The sequence below is a fragment of the Balaenoptera borealis genome (genome assembly GCF_965194805.1).
Source record: "Balaenoptera borealis genome assembly, chromosome: 1".
Classification (NCBI taxonomy): Eukaryota; Metazoa; Chordata; class Mammalia; order Artiodactyla; family Balaenopteridae; genus Balaenoptera; species Balaenoptera borealis.
The window spans coordinates 76,928,042-76,934,146 of record NC_138860.1 but is presented as its reverse complement, the minus strand read 5'-3'; positions in this window follow the sequence as shown (position 1 = coordinate 76,934,146).

Sequence of the window (6,105 nt, the reverse complement as noted above, 5' to 3'; positions counted from 1 at the left end):
GGAGTAGAGTCTCGTCAAAAGTGAAAGAGGTCTGGAGATCTGAGCGGGGAATACTTTGAAATATGTTCCCAAAGCCCAAACTTGGAGGTGAAAGTCTTGGGAGAAACTCAGGCAGCTAAAAGGACAAGGATCCTGCTTCCCTGGACAACCTACTTTCAGGGACTTGGTGTCGTTGCTGGGTAGGGCTCTTGACCTCTCCTTGAACTTGCCCCAATATAGAGCCATCTTTTTCCACTTTGATCTCTTGCATCTTTTACTCTTACACTTAACCCCTGTCCTAATGCCCTTTTTAGGAGCTTCCCTTCCTGTCCACCTCTGCCTCTCTCTGTCTACCCTTGCTGTGTTTCCCTTATTTCTGGAGTTGTTTTCAGTGGGAGTGACTCCTGGCAGCTTCTTTGTCCCTGCTGTACTCATCCCTGAGAACCAGTTCTCACTGGAATCACTCTCCAGTGAGCTGCTGTCTTCCAGTTTCAATCCTGTGCTGTCTGTGCCTCTGAAAACCGAGGGTTTGTGGGTCAGGTGGTTTGTTAAGATGGACATCACTGGTGCCTACTGTTCTGGTTGTTTGGGTGGTAGCCCTGAGTCCAGATCTGCAAAGGCAGAAACTCACAATCCATGGATTTTCAGAAAGTCAGCCTGTTCCCAAGGCTTCAGGAGAGACTTCTTCATTCCCTCCTTGACTACTTCCCTCCTCCAGCCATTGGGTTAGGGTGGCATTGACAGCCCTCCCTCCTGCTCTCAGGATTCTAGCCTCCCCTTGGTATAACACTACTGCTACTACTAATAGGCCTTTCTTATTCCCTAATCACTTAGATCATCAAGAATGAAGCAAGAGGGCCATCTCCCCTAGATCACTTGAGTATTACCTGCACATAATGTTCTGTTGACATAGGTTTCATCATGTTCATCAAGTTGGGGTAACTCCCTAGCCTTATGTTACCCGCAGGGCATGAATGGTGATGACAGTGGTAATATCTAGATTTGTAAAGTACTCTGTGCCAGACCACGTTCCAAGCACTTTTACATATGTAAACTCATTTAATTCTTACAACCCTATGACATACTATTTCCCTTTTACGTATGAAGAAACTGAGGCACAGAGAGATTAAATAACCTTCCCAAAGCAAGTGAATAGGTGAGTTAGTATCAGAGCTCAGGTAGTCTGCCTCCAGAATCTGTGCTCTTTGTACCAGCTTGATAAGGGACTGGATGACTGAAGAGTAGAGAGTTTTGTTGTCGAGGATGTCGTTCAGCCTAGTTTAGAGGGCAGAGAGGGCCAAGCTTCCCTTAGCTGAGCCCAGGCATATCTACTTGGTCCCTCATAGCCCACACAAGTAAGACCTAGACCCTCTGTGGTCCCCCATATTTCTAGGGGACCACCAGCTCTGGCTTTACCTGATTGTACTGCTAGACTCTTACCAGAATTCTGTCAGTGGCTTGACAGCATCCAGCTGCCTCCCCTGGTGCTGCAAGGAATATAGGGGCAGGCCCTCTGGAATTAAAGGTGGTTTGAAACGAAATGGCTAAAGAAATGTGGCACAGAACTTGGCGGGTAGGGCTGATATGCATGCCCAGAAAAGGAAGAAGGGTCAACAGACTCACATTAGGGTATAAAGGTGAAGAGATGCGGGCATCATGAAATGAAACCAAACTCTTCTCTAACTCCTGGGAGGGCTCCAGGTCTCACTTAATCCCCAAGCCAGTTCTCAACAGGAAGATGTACTGCCCTCTAGGGGCTGTTTTGGAAGTCCATGGGGGTATTTTTTTGGTTGTCATGATATGTAGAGGGGTGGGGTGGGGATGGGGGAGGGTTTCCTGGTATTGAGCTTTCAGAGGTGAAAGATGCTAAACATACTGCAATGACCAGAATAGTGCTGCACAAAATAAAATTGTCCCCCATCCCACATGACTGTTAAAAATACCATTGTGTATTAATGTGAAAAACCTGTTATAATCTGAGGGTACCTGGAACCCAACTGCATTTTACATATGAACACAAAGTACTTTTTGCACCATTTTAAACACTGAATTTTCAGAAATGCAACTAACATGTAGATTGAAGGAACTTATAATTTGTTTTGTTCAGAACTTTATCATGAGTTGCTTACCGTTTCAGAAATCCACGTCGTCAATGACAATACTGTTTATGGTATTTGAGTCACTGATACATATGCCCCTATCAGTTTGCATTTGTTGCTGTTGTATTTACAGTGATTCTACATGTAGGTTCAAGTCTCCGCTATGTTATATGCTTCCAGTGTAGTTATGCCTGAACATTACATATTAAAATACAGACAATTGTATTATAAATTAATCTTTTATTTCACCTTTATAATATGGTTAGAGTATTATATTTACTTTTTGAAATTATGTTTATAGTTTATATTACATATGAATATCATTCCTGGATAGTAAAACGGGCACTGTGTCTGAGGGGTTTGGGAACTGTTGACCTAAGCTTTTGGAAAGTCATGCCCAGCACTAGCCTGAAGATTCAGGAATTCATCTTTCCCCTGCCTCCACCCCTTTTTTCTCTAAAAGAGGCCCCCAAACCTTACTGCCAAGCTGTAAGTCTTTACCATGAGCTGGACACTCAGAGAGGGACCACAAGATAAATAGTGGGGACTCAGCTGGAAGCCACACTTAATGCCTAGAAAGGAAAGCCTTTGCAGGACAAAAGGATCATGTCTGTGTTGTGATGATGCCTGAATTGTGAAGCAGACAGTAGTAGATGGAGATCTGACCTGTGGGCAAGTTAGGCCCCCCTGCCTGAGTGCGTATTGGGGGAGAGGTTCCCCACTTGCTTCAACTGAACAGAGGGAAAAAAGGGAGGAAGAGGATGACTAGGAACTAACATGGATGGGGCTTCCACTCTATGCCAAGTACTTAGTGACATGGTTTACATATATTCTCAATTTCTTCTTTTAAGTGCACCATAGGATAGATATCAACTTAACAAAACTCAAGGTTCCACAGTCACGTGATTTGTCCCAGGTCACAGAGAGCTTCAACAGGAATTAAAGCAAGACTGGTTTGATCCGTGTTTTAGGTTGCCAAAAACAGGGGTGAGTTCCTTCTTTAGACCATTCCTAATTTTGGGTTCTTTTAGAATAAGCAAAGAGGGACTTCCCTGGTGGTGCAGTGGTTAACAATCCACCTGCCAGTGCAGGGGACACGGGTTCGAACCCTTGTCCGGGAAGATCCCACGTGCCGCGGAGCAACTAAGCCCGAGCGCCACAGCTGCTGAGCCCGCGAGCCACAACTATTGAGCCTGCGTGCCACAACTCCCGAAGCCCACGCGCCTACAGCCCGTGCTCCGCAACAAGAGAAGCCACCGCAATGAGAAACCCGCGCACCACAATGAGGAGTAGCCCCCGCTCGCCGCAACTAAAGAAAGCCTGCGCGCAGCAATGAAGATGAAGACCCAACGCAGCCATAAATAAGTAAATAAATTTTTAAAATGCTTTAAACAAACAAACAAAAAAATCTTCTAGATGACTCCAAAGCTGAGTGCCTAATATGTCAACAGCAGAGACCAACACTGAGTCCCTAATATGTACTACTCCCTGGGGGGGACCAGCCAGACACTTGATGTCAAGTTAATTACATTGGATTTCTTTCATCATGGAAGGGGCATAGATTTGTCTTCACTGGAATAGACGTTTTGGACATGAATTTGCCTTCTTTGCTCATAATGCTGCTGCCAGCACCAACACTGGGGGAATTCACAGAATGCCTATTCATAGTTATGGCATTCCCCATAGCATTATGTCTAATCAAGGAACTTATTTCATAGCAAAGGAAGTTGAGTAATGGGCTTGTGCTCATGGAATTAAGTGGTCTTACCATGTACCCCATCATCTGAAAGCAGAAGCTTATTTGAAACGTGGAATGGTTTACTGAAGATTTACAGCAGCAACTGGGAGACAATACCCTGAAAGAATGAAGTTCTGGCTTACAAAATGCAATATATGCTTTGAATCAGAGACTATTACATGGTGTTTTCTCCTCCATGGCCAGAATACAAGGGTTCCAGAGTCAAGGGGTAAAAGTGCGGGTGGCTTTTTCACTATTACACCTAATAACCAACTCACAGAAGTTTTGTTTCTCCTGGCAACTTTGAGCTTTACTGGTTTGGAGGACTTAGTCTCCAAAAGAAGAATGCTTCTACCATTAGACACAATGGTTCCACTGAATTAGAAGAGGAGACTGCCACCTGGTCATTTTGGGCTCTATACATCACTGAACCAAGAGGCAAAAAAAAAATGATTACTTGGCTGGCTGGTGTGATTTATCCTGATGACCTAGGGGAAGTTGGGATGCTGCTACACAACGGGAGCAAGGAGAGCTATTTCTGGAACCCAGGAGATTGTCTGGGGCACCACTTAATACTTCCTTGCCTAATAGTAAATGTTAACATAGTAACCAAAAAAAAAAAAAAAAAGACAGGACAGATCTTGAGTCAGAAATGGAAGTTTGGATCACTCTACCAGGTAAAGAACTCTGACTATCTGAAGTTCTGGCTGAAGACATAGGAAATATGGAATGAGTAGTTGAAGCAGTTCACAGATATTAATTACGGCTTCTTGACCAATTACAGAAAAGAGGACTGTGGTAACTTGGCATATTTTCTGTTTGCTTGTTTTAGATATGTGTTTGTCTAAGTTAACCATTTTATTCATCTCTCCCTTTCTTCTCATTTTTATGTTATTATACTAGTTGTTGGAAGTGAACTCCAGAATTTAATCTTTAGGTAACAAAAAATTAAGTGGAACTCTGGGTTTAAGGAGTAGCTAATATAGCCAGAGATGGACATGATGACTGGTGGCCTGTTTGAGGAACTGTGAAAAGCTCTGTTTTGTAGTCTGACTTTACCTCCCTTCTCCAACTTCACTCCCACACATAAATATTTGTCCAATTTCTTAGACGTTTTAAGGCAGAGCAGCAAATTCATGTTAAGGGTGGTCGGGCAGGTAAGGAAATGAGAGTAGTGAGAATTCAGGCCCTATCTAGAGGAAAAAAACTATATTCAGTTCAAGATGATTGTTGCCCTGTGACGCTCAAATGTAGCCTTAATTTAAATAAACAAACACACTTCGTGAGGGACAAAAGATGTCTTCCTGGTTGTTTCAATCTCTACTTTAAAATTGTCATGCAGTTTTCAAATACATAGGAGAAAAACCATCAGTGTGTTTCAAGGAAGCCAAGAGATAAAGTGTTATCAGAAAGAGGAAATGGCCATTAATGTTAAATGCTGCTGAAAGGGTGAGGAGGACTGAAAAATGACCATCAAATTTGGTGAAATGGACATCATTAATGCCCTTGGACAGGAGCAGTTTCAGTAGAGTGATGGGGTCAGTGTGTTGAAGGGAGAATGGGAAGTAGGAGATAGTGCCCTAGACTTGTTCAAGAAGTTTTGCTATAGAGAGAAGCAGAGAAATGGGACAGTAGCTGAAGATGCGAATAAGGGAGATATTAGATTGTTATGTGTAGGAAGATATTTCATTTGTGTTGTATTTTTCTCCACAATTACCAAGTGTCTTTTGGTTTCATTTATAATATATTCTGCCATTAAAGAGGTTCAAGATTTTATGTACTTCCTTTAAGATTTCTGGACTTCCTGTCTTGTTTAAAGGCCTTTTCCATTTGAGGATTAAATGAATATGCTTATTTCCTTCAGATACTTGTATTTTATTTCTTAATATTTAGATTTTATTTTTATATATGGCATGAGATAAAGATCTTACCTTGTTTTCTTCTAGACATATGTCAATTGCACCAATACCTTTTGTTAAATAATCCATTAATTTACCACTGAAGTGGAATGTTATTTTTATAATAAAATATGTTCCCATGCTTATTTGCATTTCTGGACTCCATATTCTGGTCTACTGATAAAGACTCTTTAGCTTAGATATTCCCAACTTCATTGAGTTGTGACTAAGCTTCCTCTCCCACCCTGAAAAAGCTATGTAGACTCTATTAGCTTTTATTTTCCAATTTTAAAAAATGTGGTAAAATGCAATTAACATAAAATTTACCTCTTAACCATTTTTAAGTGTATAGTTCAGTGGTATTAAGTACATTCATAATGTTTTGCAACAT